Consider the following 22,523-nt stretch of genomic DNA (forward strand, 5'->3'; position numbering starts at 1 on the left):
TGCTAAGAAGTTTGCTAGGATGATGTGTTGTCATTGATGTCGACATATTGTCCTATGTATTCTAGTGTTGCAATAAGATTGAATGAGTTGGTTTAGCCTGTGTGTTGCAGATGAGTTGATGCAAATTAAAGGTTTTCTGGAATGTTGTTTGTAGATGATTCGTTACCATTTGCAAAGGTTTGCATGATGATTTGATCAATTTATGAGGTCTGGTATTAAGGATGTTATTTAGTTGTTCATGTTATTTTGTATTACTGTTTATGCTCCACATTGCTCCAAAATTACTATATCTTTAGTTGCAGATGTGTGGGATGTATTTTGGATGTTGATGTGTGTCCTCAGTTTGAATGGTTCATGATTTGTAAATCCACAAGCGAATTTCAGGTTGACAGTCAGTTATGTTGGTGTTCTTGAGCTCTGGTAGAGAGACGATTATGATTCTAGTAATCTGAGTTGTTGTGGTGCAATTCATATTTTTATGAATGTTTTTAGATCGTGTTCTATGCGTATAGGCAGTCTGCAATGATTATTGTGCGTGTTATTGAATATTTTCCTTATTCGGTGATGTTCTTTGTGTTATGCAACATTCATGATGTGGTAGCGTTTTGTGGATGATCAGGGCATAATTCTTGGAGGTGTTTTATATTTGTAGTGGTTATTTGGGTCCAAACTATGTCTTAGCTGATATTGTTTTTGTCCACATGCATTGTTATAGCGTGTGTAATTATATTTTTGTAATATGTAGCATGTGTTGAGCCGACCTTGAAATATAGGTTGATGACTTCTATAGATGAATGTAATAATCATTGAGAGGTATCATGCTATGTCTGAATATTGTATTAATCATTCAATAGCAGGGAAGTTGTGCGAAGTTGTTTGTTGCAGAGAAGTTTTGACAATGAGCTTAACTGGCACTATACTCAGGCATATGGAGATGCTATTTTTACAGTTCATGTAATTTGGATTGTTGTCCGAATACTTTTGTAAGTCAGTAAAACTTCTTGTAAGGCAGTGAGGCTTCCCTAAGGGTTGTAGCCCTTCTAGGTTTCTTGTTTGAGTAGTGAGCTCTAGGCAGTGTGCCTGAATGCATGTGCATTCCCCATTGCAATATTTCACTTACTCCTAACATGGTATTATCTCATTGTGGGTAGGTTCCCATCATGCTTTTTTACCTTAACCGGGTTTTCCACATCAAAAATCTTGGTGTTATGTGTGTTATTGATGTGGTGTGGTTTCATGCTTTAAACTATTAATTATCATATCTGATTTGTGGTTTAAGTTGTAGTAAGTTTTTGAGAAAACTGATTCACCCCCCTTCTCATTTTATTGCATTGTTTTCTACAATTGATATTAGAGATAGATCCTCCAGAAGAATCTTGACCGCTTGAGGAGATCCGGGATGAAAACTTTTGCTTTCAAGAAGGATAGTCTGAGATTTGATCGAATGAACTACACTCTCTAGAAAGTCCGGATGCAATGTCATTTGAGGTGCATTGGAGAAGAGTACTAGAAGATTACTAAGAATGTATATAATGTTCCTCAGAATGGTCCTACTACTCCAGATTAGATAAAGGAAGCAAAATTCAATATTAGAGCTAAGGAAGCATTATTGAGTCCTTTTCAGACTCTAAAATGACTAATGTGATGGACATAGAGACTGCTGATGAAATCTGGATAAAATTGGAGACCTTGCATGAAGGTGAAAGTCATGTGAAGATTGCTAAGTTGCAGAGCTTGAAGGGAAAATTATATGAGAACTTAAAGATGAGCGAAGATGGGAACATCACTTTTTTTATGGAGAAAGTGAACGAGCTTGTGTGTGGAATCAAATGTGACATTGGAGTATTAGAAGAATCTGAGATTGTTGCTAAATTATTGAGATTCTTGCCTCTTGCTTACAAACATAAATATACTACTATTGATGAGATCCAGACTGTGACAAATGTGACAAGAGACACGCTGATTGGTAAACTTGCTGCTTTTGAGCTAAGTGAGCTTGGAGATTCTCTTCCTAAGACTGAATCTGCATTCAAAGCTACTGTTTTCGAGAAGAAGAGATATGATCAGGGAGAAAGTTATACAAGAGTATCCAGATATGAGAAAGAGATGAAAGGGATGGAAGATGAAGAAAGAGAGCTTGAGGAGCTTGAAGCACTTATTGCCAGAAGATTGCCTAAGGGTGTCGGTAAGTATGAAAAAAAGTTACCTCTTAAATGTTTTTCATGTAATAAGATAGGACATTTTGCATCAAGGTGTCCGGAAAGAGATAGAAATCCTAAGAAGCCATTTAAGCCATATTTGCCTAAATATCAGAAGAAGTTTTATTATGTTTCTGATGAAGGTGTGACAGATGATGAGTCGGATAAGGGAAATTTAGGAGATGAATTTGTGTTCATTGCTATCAAGGAAGATGATCCTATAACTACAAATTCTACAAGTTGCATTAATGAGGATAAATATTTGGTTGCTAAATTTGAGGAGAAAGATGAATAGGTAATTGATAGTGGTTGCTCTCATCATATGATAGGTGATAAGAGTAAATTTGTAAACTTGGAAAAGCATGATGGTAGTATAGTAAGATTTTGTGATAACAAAGCTTGTGTAATTTATGCTAGAGGTTCTATTTCTCTTGATGGTAAGGACAATACTGATGATGTGTTGTATGTTGAATGTTTAAAGCATAATCTTTTGAGTTTTGATCAGATGGTTGATAAGGGATATAACTTACAATTCAAGAATAGAAAATGTGAGATCTTGAGTAGCTCCGGAATTGAGATTACATCAGGTACAAAGACTAAAGGTAATATCTTTCACTTGAATGTTGGTGGTAAAAGTTATTTGATTGCTCAGATTGATGAAAGTTGGTTATGAAAAAAGAAGAATGTGTCATGTAAATTTTGATTGCATGGTTAAGATAAGTTCTACTCAAATTGTGAGAGATCTACCGAAGCTAATAAAGCCTTCTAATTTGGTATGTAAGGAATGTCAATTAGGGAAGCAAACATGAGTTACTTATAAGAGCAAATAGTATAATTCCAATGGATTGTTGGATGTTGTACATACTAAACTATGTGGTCCTTCTAAAGTGAGAAGCTTGTAGGGTGATAGGTATTTCATGTTGCTAATTGATGATTATTCAAGAATGACGTGGGTTACCTTCTTAAGGGAGAAGTTTGAAGCATTGGAGAAGTTCAAGATTTTCAAAGCTATGGTTGAAATTGAGACTAGATTGAAGCTGAAGTGTTTGAGATCTGACAAAGGTGGATAATTCACTTATGGTGAGTTTAATTCATATTGTGAAGAGCATGAAGTTAAGAGATAGTTATTTACTCCTAGGACACCATAGTAGAATGTTGTTGTAGAGATAAAGAATACAATAGTTCAAGAAGCTGGTAGAACCATGATGATTGAAGGAAATGTTTTGCATGTGTATTGGAGAGAAGCTGTGAGTACTGCAATATACACTCTTAACCAGGTAAATGTCAAAGGTGATACTGGTAAGACTCTTTATGAGTTATGGTTTGGTCATATGCCCCTACTATTAGATATTTTAGAATTTTTAGATGTAGATGCTATATCAAAAGAAATGAAGATCTTGAAAAGTTTGATGCTAGATGTGATGAAGGAATTTTTCTTGGTTATTCTACTAGAAGTAAGGCCTATCGATGTTATAATAAAAGATTGAGAAAGATAGTTGAAATTACTAATGTGAAGGTTGATGAAGGTAATGTAAGATAGATCAGATCTTGCAGATATGTTTCTGATGATCAAGATGTCATTTCAAATAAAGGAAACAAGTGCATACCCAAAGCCAAGTTCATATTGAATCAAAAAAGTTAGAGAATGAAGAGAAAGGTGCAAATACTTGTGCAGAAGAAAGAGTTCAAGAGCCTAAAATTCAAGAAAATCCTAAAACTCCCAAGCATGTGAGGTTGAATCATTTAGAAAATTAGATTATTGGTGATAAGAATAAAGGTGTGATGACTAGGAGAAGACTTGCTGAAAAAAATTGTTTGATTTCTAAGATTGAACCTAAAAATGTTGATGAAGCATGTAAAGATGAAAATTGGATTAAAGCTATGGAAGAAGAATTGAGATAGATTTAGAAAAATAATACATGGATTCTTGTTCCTAGACCTAAAGATAAAAATGTAATTAGAACTAAATGGGTATTTCAGAATAAGCTGAATGAACACGATGAACTTGTTCGAAATAAAGATAGACTTGTTTGCAAGGTTTATTCACAGGTGGAAGGAATTGATTATGAGGAGACTTTTTCTCTGGTAGCTACAATTGAAGTTGTTATATTATTTCTTACCTATGTTGATCACAAAGATTTTAAGGTTTATCAAATGGATGTCAAATCAACTTTTCTTAATGGTGAGTTAGAAGAAGAAGTCTACATTGAGAAACCAGATGGATTTTAGCTAATAGATCAAAAGAACAAGGTTTTCTGGTTGAAGAAAGCATTGTATAGATTGAAGAAAGCCCCTATAGCCTGATATGCTATATTGGATAAGTATTTGATGAAGCTTGGAATCAATAAAGGTACTACTGATGATAATTTTTATTTCAAGATTGATCATAATAATATTTTGATTGTTGAAGTTTTTGTTGATGACATTATCTTTGGAGGAAATTATTGCTTATGTAAGAAATTTGTTGAAGAGATGTAAAATGAATTAGAGATGTCTATGATTGGTGAAATTAATTTATTTCTCGGATTGCAAATTACTTAGTTGGATAAAGGTATTTTTCATATCTCAGTCCAAGTATGTGAAGGAATTGTTGAAGAAATTTGGTTTTGAGGACTCTAAACGAGTTGGTACACCTATGTTGACCAGATGTAAGTTGACAAAGGATGATGACTCTCCAAAAGATAATTAGACCAGATATAGATCTATGATTAGTGGATTGTTGTATTTGACTCAGACTAGACATAATATAACGAATGTTGTGTGTCATGTTGCTAGATTTCAAGCTGATCCTAAGGAATCTCATGTTACTGCTATGAAAAAGATATTCAGATATTTGAAAGGGAAAATTGTTTTGGTTTGTGGTATCCTAATAATAATGAATTTGTTTAACAGATGATGATTGGGCAAGTGATGTTGATGACCAGAATAGAACTACTGGTGGTGCATTTTTTTGGGGTAAGAAGTTGTTCTCTTGGGCAAGTAAGAGGTAGAATTTTATTTCTTTATCTACTACAGAGGCTGGATGCATTGTTGTTGCTAGTAAATGTACTCAGGTAATTTGGATGAAGCAAATGTTGAAGGATATAGGATTTATTTATGATGAGCCTATTGCTATATACTGTGATAATTAAAGTGGTATTAATATTTCAAAGAATCTGGTGTTGCAATCCAAAACAAAGCATATATCGATCAAGTTTAATTTCTTGAGAGAGAAGGTGAAAGAGGAAGAAGTTAGATTGGAGTATGTATCTACAAAGGAACAGATTGTAGACATCTTTATGAAGCCTTTTCCTAAAGATACTTTTGAGTATCTTAGAGAAAAGTTAGGGGCGATTTCTCCTTCTGATGAGAACTAAGATGCATGGATTTGCATCAGTCTGGTGAACTTTAGAAAAATATTTTGTGATCTGGATTGATGAATGAGGTTGCTACTCAGGGGGAGTAGTTAGTGTTGGTGTTCAGTAGTTTATATGTACAAATTTGTGAAGCTAATTCAAAGGGGGAGAGAATACTGATTCCTGAGCCTTTGTCATTGATGTCAAGGGGGAGAGAAGAGCATGTGAAAAACCTTAAATCTTTTTGGGGAAGGAAATCAAAGATTTGTGATTTGATTTGTTTGTCAAAGGGAGAGTTGATCCTTGTGATTTTGAGGGAGATTGTTTCTTTCTTTGCATTGATTGTTTTTTATATTCATATGTTTCCATCAATTCCAAAGGGGGAGATTGTTGGATATTACTAAGAATTATTTTTCAATGATGTGTTGTAATTGATGTCAACATATTCTCTTGTGTATTCCAATGCTGCAGTCAGATTGAACGAGTTGGTTTAACCTATGTGTTGCAGATGAGTTGATGTAGACTAAAGGGTTTATGGTATGTTATTTGTAGATGGTTCATTCCCATTTGTAGAGTTACACATGATGATTTGATCAATTTATGAGGTCCGGTATTGAGGATTTTATTCAGTTGTTCGTGTTATTCGATATTCTAGTTGATGCTCTGAATTGGTATAACTTTAGTTGTGGATGTGTGGAATGTTTTCTAGATGTTGATGTGTATCCTCAATTCGATTGGTTCATAATTTAGAAATCCACAAGCGAATCTTCCAGGTTGACACTCAGTTATGTTGGTGTTCTTGAGCTTTGGTAGAGAGATGATGATTATTCTTGTAATCTGAGTTGTTGTTGTTGTGGTGGTGCAATTTACATTACTTTTGAATGTTTCTAGATGATGTTATATGTGTATTGGTGATCCACAATGATTAATGTGTGCGTTATTGAATATTTTCCTTGTTCGATGATGTTCTTCATGTTATGCGACATTGATGATGTGGTAGTGTGTTGCAGATGATTGAGGCATAATTATTGAAGGTTTTTTATATTTGCGGTGCTTATTGGGGTCTATAATATGTCTTAGCCGACATTGTTTTGGTCTGCATGCATTGTTATAGCGTGTGTAATTATATTTTTTTAATATGTAGCATGTCTTGAGCCGACCTTGAAATATAGGTTGATGACTTATATAAATGAATATAATAATCATTGAGAGGTCTCATGCTATGTGTGAATATTGTATCAATCATTCAATAGCATAAAAGTTCTGCAAAGTTGTGCAAAGAAGTATGTTGTAGAGAAGATTTGATAGTGAGCTTAACCAAAACTATACTTAAGCATATGGAGATGCTTTTTTCACAATTCATGTAATCCGGATTGTTGTCTGAATGATTTTGTAAGTCAGTGAGACTTCCTATAAGGAAGTGAGCCTTCCCTAAGGGTTTTAGCCCTTTTGGGTTTCTTGTTTGAGCAGTGAGTTCTAGGCAGTGTGCCTGAATGCATGTGCATTATCTCATTGTGGGTAGGCTCCCACCATAGTTTTTGCCTTAACTGGGTTTTCCATGTCAAAAATGTTGGTGTTATGTGTGTTGTTGATGTGGTGTGTTTTCATGTTTTAAACTATTAATTATCATATCTGATTTGTGGTTTAAGTTGCAACAAGTTTTTGAGAAAATTGATTCACCCCCCCTCTCAATTTGCTGCATTGTTGCCTACACACTCCACACAACAAATTGCATAAAATTTTGATTTCTTTCTTCCACCTTTTTCCCATGCAACCTCCAGCCAACTCTACAAACTATATTCTATTCAACAATCATGAGCCAAGTCTTGGCTCCTCAATCAGTCTTTACACAACCACTTTAACTTTCTTTTATTCCTTACACATGCTTTACTCTTACTCCACACCTTTTTTAATGCACAATTGGTTGTGCACCCCCTATTTTTCTTCTCTTTCACTACAATTTCCTTCCTACTTTCCCCAATAGAATCTTTTTATTTTATTTTTTTATTTTTTCTTATGCCAAAATAACCTTTCCACTTCCAAAACATGGCAAAATGGAACCTCGGATTTGGGTGCCATTGTCTCTTTCTCACTCAACTACACTTCTAGACTTTTACATAACAATCCAAAAATCGTTAATGAATTGGAGTTATTTTTTTCACTTCTACATTCAAGATGCCTTATGAGTTTAATTTTAATTGCATAAGCTTTTGATCAATGCACAATTACAGAGAGAAATAGTAAAAATTACTTATGAAAAATAAATTTGACAAATTCACAATATTCAATCTATGCAAATTAACACAAAGCCAAATAAAAACAAAAACAACAACCTCAAATTAAACATGTGAGAGTAAATTGCATTTTTTGTAGATGAAAATTACCAATATACCTAAATGGTCCTACATCAAACACCATGAGTACAAAAAATATTCCATGAGTGTGCAACTCATGAACATTTCGGCAAGGTTGGAATAGAAATCCTAAACTTGACCAAATCTAAAGCGTTGACCCAAGAAGCCTCATCTACTGTATGATTCTTCCATCAAACCAGATACTCCTAGTATTCCTTTCTCTTGGTCTTCTTAGTTATACATGAATTAATTATTTTATCAATTCATTGAAACTCCTTCAACAATTGGTGTACCCATTCTAGTGCATCCACAAATATTGAAAGTGTACCCTACTTGTTAGAATTACTTGTCTATGTTGTCATTGATGTCAATATGGTGGTCGAGATTGGTCTGGATTGATGTGGAAGATAGGTATGTATAATGCAGATGATACATATTGTTGTATTGGTAGTATGAGAGTTTTGGTGCTCCGAAAGTCTATGTAATAATCAGAATCTTTGAGATTTGCAGAAGTCCGGATTTCTTTACATTTCATGTTTTCCTATTGTGTGTTTCGGATTATAATATTCATACATGTGTCTATGTTATTCTATCTTGGCATGTGTTGTGCTCTAAAAATGTGTTTCTGATCATGATTTTTATCAATCTAAATTGTTCTCGGATTTTCTATCTCTTGGTCTGGTAATTGTAATGTTTGGTAATGTGTTGTTGCATTGGTCTACTTTTCATTCCTTTCCACCATGCCAATGCTTACTAGAGACCTATTTTTTTGAATTATGTTTTATTATCTCCTTGGTCGACTTGAATGATATATTTTGGAGATTGGTATATATAGAAATCACTTGTAATGAAAAATTATGAAGAAGGTTTTAGTAGAAGGAAGTTGATTGTTATATGAAGATCTATCTCTTGCAGTGCAAAGTGGTTGATCAATGTGCTTGTTTGCTGATGTTGTTTGGTATAGGTGGTAGTGAGCCAAAGGTTTCTTTCAACATTGTAGCAGAGTGATAGTTGTGCCTCTTGTGGTGGGTTATTTATTTCTTCCTCTAGGAAGTGAGCCCTCCTTATTTTTCAAGTGGTTTTAGCTGGGCAGTGAGCCCACCTATAGTGAGAATTTATGGCAGTGAGTCATCTTGTAAAAATCACTTGAACCAGTGTCACCCTAACAGGTGTTTTTATATTGAGAACTAACATTCTCTATGGTTTTTTCCTACTTGGGTTCTCCACATAATATCTAGTGTCTCTTATGTGTGTTCTTTTCATGACATTATCTGTTCATGGTTGTGCAATCTGAAATCTATATTTGTCGGATTTGTTATTGTGAAAAATTTAATAAGTTTTAATTAAAAGCTAATTCCCACCCTCTCAGTTATCTAGAACATTCAACAATTGGTATCAAAGTTTTGGTTCCTAGAAAGTGAGACTAGTTACTTGAGGAGATCTGATGGCACATAAATTGACTATCCCTACCTTTGAAGGATGAGACTATAGTTTTGGGAAGTAAAGATGCAAGAATATTTGATTTCTCTAAGTTACAAGACTTGGAAGGCTGTGGAGACTAAGTATTCAATATTGGCTAATGGTCCTACTACATCGGATGAGATTGAAGCTTATGAAGAAAAGGAGCGAGCAAGGTATGATATCTTTAGTGCTTTATCTAAAACTGAATTGGTGAAGGTTGTTGCTTTAGACACTTCTTATGAAGTTTGGGAAAGGTTGAAAAATATTTATGAAAGGAATGAAAGAGTCAAGCTATCCAAGATGCAGACTGGTAAAGGCACTTATGAGAACTTGAGAATGGAAGAAGGTGAAGGTGTTGCGAGCTATTTTCAGAAGGTTGATAGTGTTGTGAATGAGATATAAGATTCTGGTGGTATTTTGGATGAGAAGGATGTGATATAGAAGATTATGAGAAAGTTATAGTGACAAAATATCAGCTATTGAGGAAACCTATGATCTAACAAAATTCATTAGAGAATAGTTGTTCAACACCTTGATTGCATTTGAAATGAGGAAGTTTGGTAGAGACAAAGAAAAATAAAAAATGGCTTTTAAAGTATCAAAAGTTGCGGATGAAGATTCAGATGATGAGAGCTTGAATGAAATGGAAGCAAACTTTGTAAGAAAATTGAAAAGAGGAACCAGCAAGTATAAAGGTATGTTACCCCTTAAATGTTTTAAATGTGGAAAGATTGGTCATTATACATCTATATGTCTGGAAAGAGGATCAAAACAAAAAATTAAGGAAAGTAAAAGATAATTCAATAAGAAAACCTACGATGTTAGAGATGATGTTGGTATTTCTGATGATGAGTCAGATTATGAGGATGGTGATAGTTTATGGTAGAGAAAGATGTACCTAAAATTTATAAGTATAAAATTGTTGAGATTTTTTCTTTAGCATTGCATATTAGGAGAGATAGGAATGAATGGTTGATTGATAGTGGATGTTCAAATCATATGACTGGTGAAAAAAGTAAGTTTGTAAAGCTTGAAAATATGATGGTGGTTCTGTTAGATTTGGAGATGATCAGACTGCTCAAATTGTTGGAATTGGTTCTATTACCTTTGATGAAAAGCATAAGAATGATAATGTTTACTATGTAAAAGGATTGCATCATAATCCTTTTAGTGTTGGACAGATGTGTGAAAATGGTTACAATGTTGTCTTTCAAGATGGTGGTTGTGAGATCCAAAAGAGATTTGGAACTATTATCACTGTGAGGAAAAAATACTGGTGGAAACATGTATAAATTGGAAGTTGCTATAGGACATTTCTTGATATCACAGATCAATGAGAGTTGACTTCGGCACCAGAGGATGTGTCATATAAATTTTGAGAATTTGGTGAAGATTAGGATGATAAAAGTTGTGAGAGATTTACCAAGACTGACTAAACTAGATAACAATATTTGCAAAGAATGTCAACTAGGAAAGGAGACAAAAGGAACATTTAGAGTAAAAGAACAATCATCTACTAGATTGCTATATCTAATACACAGACCCATGCGATCTAACCAAAAAAATGATTCTACATGGTGAGAGGTAATTCATACTCTTAATTGATGATCATTCTAGAATGACTTGGGTTGCATTTCTAAGAGAAAAATCAGAAGCATTAGAAAAGTTCAAGACATTTAAAGCTAGAGTTGAGAATGAAGTAGATAGAAGAATTAAGTGTTTAAGATCTGATAGAGGAGGATAATTTATTTCTAATAAATTTGACACTTTATGAGAGAAATATGGAATTAGAAGGCAATTATCAGCTCCTAGGACACCTTAGCAAAATGACATAGTTGAACAAATGAACATGACTATTCAAGAGGTGGTAAGAACTATGATCAAGGAAGAAAACCTACTAGAAATTTATTAGAGAGAAGATATACACAAGTTTCTATGTATACTCTTAACAAAGTCTTATTTAGAAAGAAATTTAGGAAGACATCACATGGACTATGGTATGGAAGGGTCCCATATGTGAAATATTTATAAAAAATTGGAAGTACTTTCTATATCCGAAGAGATGAAGGAAACCTTGGAAAATTTGATAGCAAAGAAGATGAAGGCATATTTCTTGGTTATTCTACAAAGAGTAAAGCATACAAATGTTACAACAAGAGGTTGAATAAAATTGTTGAAAATACAAATGTAAAGGTTGATGAGAACATTTCAAAAGAAGTTGTTATTCAAGCAGAGTATAAATTCGAGGAAGGAGAAGAGAAGAATAGAGATGAGGAGAAGCAGAAAGAAACTCAAATTTATCTAGAAACTATATCAAAAACCCCTAGGTATGTGCAGAAAAATCATTCTTAGAATCAAATCATAGGAGATAAAAATAGAGGAGTTATTACAAGAAACAAAGTTGTTGAAGAACAAGTTCTTTTGTGTTTACTTTATGAGATCGTGTTGTCCTCGATTTCGGTGCAGCCAAAATCATGAGGCAACCCTACGAAAATGGTTTGTTTCATGCCTTACGACCTCCAGGAGAGCTTGATCAACTCGGTCAGTTAGCTCATTTTTGCTTTTTGTTTTTCTTTTTATTGTTTTCTAAGTGTTTAAGATTTGCAGTTTTTCCTGTAGGTTGGACTTTAAAGTCTATCCTACAGAGTTCCTTCTTTTCAAAAGATTTGCACATCGGACTTTAAAGTCCGATGTGCAAAGGTTTGATTTTCAACCTGTAGATCGGACTTTAAAGTCCAACCTGCAGGTAATCCTTCCCCTGCAGTTCGTACTTTAAAGTCCGATCTGCAAGTTGTCTAGTCGAAAAGTTGCATGTTGGACTTTAAAATCCAACTTGCAAGGGTTTTATTCCTACATGTCGGACTTTAAAATCTGACATGCACTGCGTGATTAGTAATTAATATTACATTTATTGCTAATTTAGGGGATTATTTATTGAATTTTGGAGATTATTTCTTTATTCTTGTTTGTGAAATTCTCCTTCGCACGTGCCCTCCTCCGTTTTCCTCCGTCTTTGTTCACCGGCCTTGCGAATTTGTCGAATCCCTACCAGATTTTCATTCATCATGGCAGATTGAGGTAGGTTTTATTTTATTTTTATTTTTATTTTTCCTTTCGGTTTTTCTTCTCCTACATTATTTCCTCTTTGGGTTTTCTGTTGGTTGGATGCATATCGGACATTAAGGTCTGATTGTTCCTCAAAATCTCTCGATCCGTAGGTTATGTGCTAGAATCTATCTTATTTTCCCTTTACCCAGCCTGCATGATGGAGTTTATAACCCAATCCGCAGGACTCTATGCGGAGATATCTCCGCATATTGGATTTTAAAGTACGATATGCAGGAGTGTCAACTTCCTATCGGACTTTAAAATCTGATATACGAAGAGGAGAATGTTCGATTGACATGTCGGGCTTTAAAACCCAACATGTCAATCAGTTTCCCTTCCCCAATCTGCACATCAGACTTTAAAGTCTGATGTGTAGGTTTTCCAAATGTTTTACCTATGTGCACATCAAACTTTAAAGTCTGATCTGCTAATGATTTTTTCCAAACTTGCACATTGGACTTTTAAGTCTGATGTGTTAGGTCCAATATGGAAAGCTTATGTACTGAGAGGGGAGGGGTGAATCAGTACTTCAAAACTTTTCTTCAATAGAAACTTTACTGTTGAGCATAAACTGAATATTGCCAAAACATAATATAAAGCTAAAACATATAAATAACATTCATACATGTTTCACTCCATAACACATATATTTTGGTTATGCAGAAACTCTTTGTTAGAGAGAAAAACTGCGATGGGGATGGCACCCACAACTTCACTACTGCAATAATAAAGATTGCTTGGTTAGAGCTACATGTTTAGCTATTTCTAATAGCTTACCCTGCTAGGAGTATCAAGATCTTTAGATCTACCTTGCTAAAGGATTTTACAACACTTATACTAAATGTTGTACATGGTTAAAGGATTTTAAATTTATAGACTTTGTTAGAGTCTTTTACCCTGTTAAAGGTTTCTCTTACAACTCAAAATAATACAATCAAAATCTTTACAAAATATCTGCAACTTCACATCTAAAATGTTATAGCAGATTCTATGTGCTCAATATGAAATTACCTTGCTCATAGGATACCTCGGTAATTGATAAATCAACTTGGTAAACCCTTTTGTTTACTCTGTTCCTTAACTGTTCTCTGAAATCTTTCTTGGTGACCTCTGAATATCTCTGTCAGTCGTAACAGTCACAACACATTGTGCTTTCTCATGATTTTGTCTTTCAGCTTATCTATCACACATGTCTTGCTTCATACTTTTTGATCCTCATTTCATGTTGTATAAATAGATCTCTTATGATGGTGATCTATTCATACTTTGATCTTACAAACATGATTCATCGAATGAATAACCATACAAATTATTTCATTGGATAGATGTCCTCAAAATCATACAAAATCTTAAGGTGCAATTTCCTATGTGATAACGGTTCCCTATTCCTCGATCTTGTAACATGTTTCCACATATGTGTCCAGGTTCAATGAATCTGGTAACACATTTCACTCGGTTCATATTAACTCGGTATACCATCTTTGTTGCTCGATAGACATAGAACGTTACTCGGTAGACAACTTGGTGTATACTAAATTCTATGACTTCTTTCTTCTATAATTGACTGCTTTAGTGCTTACCGACTGAGTATTTCGGTAGTATTAACTGACTAGAGTATATAGGATGACTTTGAACATAAAACTAATGACAACTTAGTAAATAGTAACACGATGTGCTAATGATTTTTCCCCAATTTGCACATCAGACTTTAAAGTACGATATGCAAGAAAAGATGTTTTATTTTTGCAGATCGGACTTTAAAGTCCGATGTGCAAATTTTGACTCCTAAGGTGCAGATCGGACTTTTTTCCCTAACCTACTATTTTTGATAGTTTTGCTCCCAAGCCTATTCTGAGTCCGATTTTTTGATCCGATTGATAAAATTTGATTTTATGGATGATGATAACTATCAAAGAAGCTAATCCTCAATGATGAATGCAGTCATTTGCAAATGTCAAATCCCTCTCATGGCAAATCAAAGCCTTCTTCGACCCAGTTGGAATCTTCTCCGGGTAAAACATCAACAAAAAAGATGAAGTACAAGTATGATAAGTACTTGAATTTGTACCCAGAAAGTTTAGTAGACTCAAACATCAAGGAGATCAAAGATACATAAGTTGGACATGTCAGTATGCAGGAGTTTATTGACCGAGTTGAGAAAGCTCCAGCCCGCCTAACAAACTTGATCAAATCCAAGTTGCATAAATATGCATCCTTCCTAGTTGCAGCTCATGATCTAGATTTTGTACTTGTAGTAGCGGATCACTTCGATCCAAATACAAGACAGGTTAGGGACACTAATCAAAATGTCATCATGACTGTGGATAGTGTTTTCTTCAAAAGTGTTTTCTTCAAAAGTGTTTTCAAAGGTTCTCAAGTTGAAGAAGTAGCTGACATTTGTCAAGAAAGTGGTCAAGAGTACTATGAGAAAAATGAGGTCAAATGCAAGAAAGTGGTCAATACTATGTACCTCTCTGCTGCCAAAAATTCCACTACGTCGTGATGGCCCAAGTTTTTTCACAGGAGTGACTTCAATGAGGAGCACAACGACATGGTCACCATGCTATTAATAGTGAAGGGTTTACAAGACTCTCACTACTTTCAAAGCTAGATGTGTTATTACATGAATATAATCAGGAAAGGGGCTGCTAGGATTGATTGAGGTGAGCAGATCAGTGATGCACTCTGCGCACAGTTGAAAGAAGTCAAAGTGACATTGAATTTTTACATGACTTCCTACCTGGTTTATGCAGCCACTTCCATGAGGCAATATCCAGGTTTGTCTACTAAAGATGACATGAGATTAGTTCCTATCTGGGAATGCTATGATCTACATATGATCAAGAATCAAGGTAGCCACTTTAGCAGAGTTAATGATGCCTTCTTTGCTGTGTGGAAGTGCATGTTTGATAAGAGCCTGCAGAAGAAAAGATTATCAAAGGCTGCATATAACAGGGTGTCTTATTTTGGATGTGTTTTCCTTCAGTTTCCAACATTCACTTACATCCGGATCAGATGTTTCTCAGGTGAACCCTTCATTCTACCAAGGTATCCTTCTGACAAGATCATTCTCATGGAGTTGTGTCAACAACTAATCTATGTGCATGAAAAGAAATCACAAGCACATAAGACTGGGTTGAAGTTCTTAGAATCAATTGGTAGGTACTCAGTTCTAACTAACCTCAAATCCAAAAACATGGAGGAAGAAATGCAATGGAATACTATGAGAAGATTCAAGGCACAAAACAATTTTGATTTTCGTGGCATGAAGAACAAACTCAAGAGGAGTTACACCCATGTCTATAGGTTTGAAGATGTATGGGAAGATTGTCAAAATGAAGAAGATATAAGAATGATGGATTTTAGTCGTCTTACCCTGGAACAGATTGAAAACTTGGATTTGGCAAAGATCCCAATGACCATGGAAGACACCGATGATATAATAGACCCTATCTATTATGAAAAGAAGATTGCCAACTCTCCTCTCCCACCGGTGCAATGGTCAAAAAAGGAAAGTAAATCTGTCACTCAAAGAATCTCTCCTATTTTGGCAAACACCAATGCATGGTTGCTTAAAAATAATCTTAGAATGAAACAACTTCCTGCTATTTCTGGAGATGACAATAATAGTGATGGCCTGATTGGTAAGACAACTATGGTTGAAACAAGAACCAAGGCCAAAGCAGATTCACAAGAATTATCCTCAGCTCCTTCAACACAATCCAAGAGGAAACGATCCAAAATCAAGTTCACAATTAAAGGGTCCAAGAAAGTTGAATCATCTTCAGCAGCACAGGAGACAGTCATGAAAGAGCTAGAACAACAGACTGCTAGAGATACTGGAAAAGAGAAAGAGACGACAGAGGGTGAAATTCCTCAACAAAAGGAAGCACAAGTTGAAGAAACATCACATCTTGGTGAAGTTAATGTTCCAGCCACTTCACAGGCATCAACTCATTCACAAGTGATTATCCATTCCATCGACTTTGATTTTGATCAAGAAGAAGAGGAATTCGATGATGAGGACCTGGGTATGGGCATGACTCAATCAGAGATTGCTCAACAATTCTTTGCACTATCCAACTTTTCTAGCCTTGATGATATTCCTTCAACCATTATTGAATCTTCAATATCGGAGTTTCCTGAAGCTATGGAGCAAGCGTTTGTGGAACAACAAATGATGACTTTTCCTTCTACGGTGGTCGTAACAGAGATTCCATCTCAGGTAAACACTAAAGTTATTTCTACTATGGTAGTTATAATAGAAATTCCACCTCTGGTTACTACTCAAGTTTTTTCAACTACACCTTCCACTTTCTCCTCTGTCGTCATAACTGAAGAAGGATCAACATCAACAACTGTTGTTGCATCAATAGGTATATCACTAGATACGTCAGCGTTGATATCAGTCATCGCTGCCAGTGCAAGCCAGTATGCTCTTGAAATACCAAGTGACACTCAACAAGAAGTTACTACCCCACCGGCCAATCCTGAATTACCACCTTGGATGGAGGTAGTAGCACCTAAGAGGAATAAACAGGTTATTTTTCCTGATGAGTTTGACTTTAAGCAATTGGTTCCTCCAAAGCCCAAGGGAACAAAGAAGCTGAAGACTGTTTCCTAGGTGTTAGTAGACCCAACCTTTAAAAAGAAGTATGCTGAAGTCATGGTGCCATCATCGGATAAGAATAAGGATGATATACAACCTGGGGATTACATCATGCAAACTGTAGAGCTTGGGCAGGAGATGCATGAAAGTGTTAAGCTAGATTCTGAGACGACTTTAAACTCTTTAATACAAAGACTTGACCAAGAGAGGGATGAGAAGAATGAATTAATCATAAATATGAACAATTGACTAATGTTCTTCTGAAAGTTACCCAATCCTCTCAGGAAGTTGAGCCCATAGGATCCTCAATAGACGTTGAAGCTCTCAATAAAATTGAATAGGTAGGAGACAAGGGCCGAGTGGTGGATGAGTGGATAGCACAAATAAAGTCAAAAGGGTCTCATCTCCTAAGTTCAATAGTTGGGTTGTTGACAGATTTTGAAGTGATCCAAAGTTAGATGCAAAGTATTAAAACTTCACTATCTCAAGAGATTGAAAATATTGAAAAAAGTACAACACTTTGGAGCAAAATGGAGGACTTTAGAATAGACGTCCTCATTGAAAATAAAGTGGTTCCTTCAAGAGAAAAATATATCCAAATCTTGTCGCTACTGTCTTACAGGAAAGAGACAATAAAGTTGATGATAGCAGAGCTAGATTGAGAACGAAAGGAAGGTGATGATGAGATTGATCTCATTTCTGCCAAGATTGCTAACCTTCCTTGTTATCTGTATGATGACAATCAGAATCTCGTTACTAGTGATGCCATCACACAGGAATTTATGTCCTTAATGGATCACTGCACTGGACAAGACTTCTCACTTGATGCATTTGATAAGTTACTGGAAATCCAAGTCAGTTTTGAGGTCCTCGCATCCATTCTAAAAGATGGAAAAAAGAAATTTGTAAAGGCTGAAGATATGATCTCCCATGTTTGTATGATCACAGATTCTACCCAGATGTCGAACCAAGCAGAGATGGAGGCCATCCTGACTAGGTTCGAGGAATTCCACAAATCAAATGAGGAGAGAAATGAATAAAGTGCCCCTTTTTAGCATTTCCTTTCCATTTAGTTGCATTTTTAGATGCTGCAAGTTTTCTCGCAGCTACATATTTTCTTTCTGTTGTAGTTGTAGTCAAGTGGGACTGTGCAGTTGAATTAGTCAACAATGCCCACATTTTTCTCCAATTTTCTTATATATAAGGGGGACCCTCATTGTATATTTTTATCTTGGATTATGCTAAGCAAAACTCTACTAAATTTTTGCCTCAACTAAGACTTTGAGCTTTGTTGTGTAAATTTGATCAAGCAAATAAAGAAAGCAATTTTATTTGATCCCAAACTTTGTGTTGTGTTTAAAAAGAATTGCTTATATGAGTTAATGTTCTTAAGTTCATGACTTATATATGTTCTTGAATTTCTTGATATAGGAAGTATTGTTGAGCAGATTAAAGAGCTCTTGAATTATGAAAGTAGACTTTGTGCTCCTTGAATATTTGAGAAGTTTTCTAGTGTTAAGTAATTAGTAGTAGGCTTTGTATTGCTACTATTGCTTGTAGTTTTTAGGATTAAGGAATTAGACTTGAAGACTTTGAGCTACAAGTTGAGTTCCTTTTCATTGTAATAATTAGTTTAGTTGGTGTTATATTCAAGAAAGACTTTGTGCTTCTTGTTTATAAAATCTTGATATAGTTTGTTGGATAAATTCATTAATTTCCTTAAGTATCCAAGTTATAGGGAAATTGTAACAAAGTGAAGGGAGAATACATTAACTCTGAAAAAAGGGAGTTATATGCCCAACACTAACCCACATATTTAAATTTCTTATTAATTAGAGAAGAGATTTCAAAGGGAACCTCCCCTTGATGAGAGGAGAGATTAATTTCTCAATATAGCTGTGAGTGAATCATATATTTTGTCATTGGTACGCTAGTGACACAATATTCACCCAACAGATCGAACCTAAGACTGTTGAAGAAGCCTACATAGATCAGAATTGGATGAAAGATATGAAGAAAGAATTGGTTCAAATTGAGAAAAATTAGACTTGGGAATTGGTACCTAGACCGACATAAAATAATATTATTGAAACAAAGTGGCTATTTCAGAACAAGATGGATGAAGATGGTTAGGTTGTAAGAAACAAAAAAAGTATGGTATGCCAAGGTTATAATAGGTTAAAGGTATTGATTTCAAAGAAACCTATGCTCCTATTTCTAGAATGGAGGTTATTAGGATGTTTTTGTCTTTTGCAACATATACGGATTTGAAAGTTTATCAAATGGATGTTAAGTCTGCATTTTTTAATGGAGAATTAAAAGAAGTCTACATTGAACAATCAAAAGGATTCAAGGAAGGATAACTTTAAGAAACCCCCCTGGGTAAAGGTGTAAAAACCTGGTGAATCTTTGATTATTTTGGGAGAATTTTTATTTTTTTGCCAAATTTTTTTTTAATAAGGAAAAAATATTAAATTTCATTGGCGAATTTTTCTCAGTTGTGTAGGAATTGTATGAAAATTAAGGTGAATTTTTCATTATTTTGGGGAAAAATATTAATTTTATTTGCAAATATTTTTCTATTGCATGATTTTTTTTGAAAAATTAAGGTGAATATTTCATTATTTTTAGCAGAAAATAATAATTACATTGGCGATTTTTTTCATATTGCATGAAAAATGTAGAAAAATTAAGGCGAATCTTTCATTATTTTTTGGGGAAAATAATAATTACATTGGTCAATGTTTTTTAGTCACATAAAAAATTGTAGAATAATTAAGGTGAATCTTCCACTACTTATTGGAGAAAAAAACTAATATAGAAAACACATCACATCTTAGTTGTAAGTGTCCTACATATCCATATGAAATCTTTTGGAAAGCTATTTTTTTTGTACGTATAAAATCTTCATTGAAGATTTGCTGCTGTAGACACCTAAAAATGGTCAATGCTTGCGAAGTCATACTTTAACATTTACGCATTGCCTCATTTTAGGTTTTTGCATCGCATTAACATTTCTCCTATGATTCATACTTGGTTTTTATCATTTGCGAACATTGAGTCATTCTTCTACATTCTTCATTTGTCTTGCTCTCGAATTTGGTCTTGTCAACAATACTATCCAATCATGATTTTGTTCAATTTTATCCTATCGCATCAATGTGCGTACTCATTTGTCATCATTTTGGACATCATCAATCCTAATTAGGGTTTTGTCCTCCTGTCAATCTTGCGATCGATTTGTCATTGATCATTGTCCTCTTATCAATCTTGTCATCTGGCGATCGATTTATCATCAATCCTTATCATTTTCAATCTTGTTGTTTTGCGATCGATTTGTCATCGGTCGTTGTCATGTTCGATCTTGTCATTTTGCGATCGATTCGTCATTGATCGTGGTCATTTTCAATATTGTCGTTTTGCAATCTATTTTGTCATCAATTCTTGTCCTCTTGTCAATCTTGTCATTGTTCCTCGTCAATTGGCACATTTTCTCAATCAAATCATTTATCACATTGGTCATTTATCAATTCAAAATCATGATCGATATCAATTATCTTCAATCAAGACCTAATTATCATTCTCGCATTGCTAATTTGTCTTCTAAGGTTTTATGATTTAATCATTTAACCTGGTTTGTCATTTCCTCCTTTAGGATTAATAAATTATTTATTTATCCTAAGTCTTCTCATTGCAATTAAATGTTCATTTAATTGGCTAATTATTCCTCTTTGTGAATTAATTAATAAATGACAAATTATTAATTAATTTACCTAATTCCTAATTTCTAATTTCCATCAATTTCATAATTCCTAAATTCCTCATTTTTCTAATTTTCTTAATTTTTCTAATTCCTAATTTCAATTTCCTCCTATTTCTCTCCTAAATTCATAGAAATGACATAGAAATTTGTCATAAATTGTCATAAATCATTGCATAGAAATTTGTCATAAATTGTCATAAATCTTTGCATAGAAATTTGTCATAAATTGTCATAAATCCTTGCATAGCAATTTGTCATACACATGTCATAATTTTGCTATTCTTGATTTGAATTTCCATTCAAATCACTATCATGCTAATTTGATCTTTTTCTCCAATTTCTCTATAAATTGGATGAATTTATTCAATCAAGATCCCCAATTGATCGCATTTTTGAATCCCCTAATCAGATTATTGAATTTCTAATCACTTTGTCAAATCATGCTTCTAGTATTCTTGTGTCAATGTCAATCTTGCTTTCTCAATTAGGTTTATGAACTTGAAGGTGAGATCTACAACAAAACTATTTGGAGAAGAAAGAAGAACAATGGAGCCGCATGAAGGGAACATCTGGTTTGCATAATCTTTTTAAATGTTTTATCTTTATGTCTCTATTGAGTGTTGTTTAGGATAGATCATTGCAATGAGTGCTTTTGTGATTGAGCTAATTGATTAATGTTTTTATATTGTTTGTGATGATTTCCGATTTCCTATGCTACAGCTGCTATAATTTTTGCATAGAAAACACTACGTCTGTTAGAGGAAGAAAAATATGGAGGATAGCACATATTTAATATTCAATGAGAAGCTACCAATATTAATCTGTGTTGACAGGTGTCAGGACTATTGGGATGAAAGCTTTCTTGTGGTATATTTTATATTAGGAAATGATGGAATCACAGAAAAGTGCATCTCACATAGATTAATACAGTATGTGGAATAATCCAAAGTATAGACCTGATAGTTAGTTGTCGCCACTACGCAAATCAAGAAATAGAGTCATTATTCACATGCTACTTTTTAGAATGTAGAAGATAGACATATTTCTAGAGATAATTTTTTAGGAAGTGTTGTTGTCTTGCATGTAGAGGTTTTAAAATGACGTGCATAGAAGGTGCAGTTGAATTTTGGCACAAGGAGATATGGCTGAAGTTTTGCAGATGCCATGAAGTAAAGTAGATTGATGACTTACCTTGTAGCCAAAGGCATTTTAAAATAGCCAAAGATAACCAAAGGGATTTTAAAAGGATCGAGTGCAATTACAAGCTTCGCCAACAATTGCAAATAATTTTGATCTCATTGGGAATTGCCATTTCCACGTTATAATCGGTAGAATGTAGAGAGAAAGTTGGGTGAAGACACTGGAAATGTGGTTTCAGAGTCAAGCATCCCTTCTTGACCAAAACTCTCAAAGTTCTCCCCTACTAGGAAATGCAATGAGAATCTTGTATCCTAGTATCCTCTCTATCAATAACCACCAATGTCTGATAGTGGCTCTCATAAGGTAGTTTGCATTCATGGAAGCTTTCTGTGTCTCGACACCAAAGCTTTCATGTATACTGGCTTGAAAATTTTACAACATCCTATACATGCAATACATATTACACATTATTGTAAATGGCTAGAAGCTTGTTGCATTCCTTATGATTATAAAAGGAATATGAAGGTTGTAAAGAAGGATTCTAAAATTTTCTTA

This window comes from Cryptomeria japonica, chromosome 5 (genome assembly GCF_030272615.1).
Source record: "Cryptomeria japonica chromosome 5, Sugi_1.0, whole genome shotgun sequence".
Classification (NCBI taxonomy): domain Eukaryota; kingdom Viridiplantae; phylum Streptophyta; class Pinopsida; order Cupressales; family Cupressaceae; genus Cryptomeria; species Cryptomeria japonica.